Source organism: Sinocyclocheilus rhinocerous, unplaced genomic scaffold (assembly GCF_001515625.1).
Source record: "Sinocyclocheilus rhinocerous isolate Xijiao unplaced genomic scaffold, SAMN03320098_v1.1 scaffold2274, whole genome shotgun sequence".
Classification (NCBI taxonomy): Eukaryota; Metazoa; Chordata; class Actinopteri; order Cypriniformes; family Cyprinidae; genus Sinocyclocheilus; species Sinocyclocheilus rhinocerous.
In genome coordinates this window covers 521595-521896 of record NW_015636081.1, presented here as the reverse complement: position 1 = coordinate 521896, position 302 = coordinate 521595, and the positions used below count along the sequence as shown (strand labels likewise).

Genomic DNA, 302 nt, shown 5'->3' with positions numbered 1-302 from the left:
AAACCAAATTAAACCCTGCGGCTCATGACGATACATTGATGTGTAAAGACGCTGGCTTATAAGTGCATTACTGCCACCTATCTCTCAAATGGACCATTGACACTATCTACAATCTCAATTAGGAGTGTCAATGGTCCATTTGAGAGATAGGTGGCGGTAATGCGCTTATATGTCTGTGATCAGCCGTAAAGCAAGAAGAAGAAGAAGAAGCGAACGTGCTAAGGACAGTTCGGACACTGTGGTGAATAAGAGGTAAAAAAATACATAAATACTGTTCAGTTTCTTGCACAGACCGATCGTTT

The 302-nt window shown here is 41.4% G+C and overlaps 1 protein-coding gene across 2 annotated transcripts in view; it reads right to left on the bottom strand.

Moving 5' to 3' along the window:
* Positions 1-302, bottom strand: part of LOC107747681 (mitogen-activated protein kinase-binding protein 1-like) — a 55001-nt gene that overhangs the window by 25902 nt on the left and 28797 nt on the right. The gene's annotated exons all lie outside the window — the stretch shown is intronic.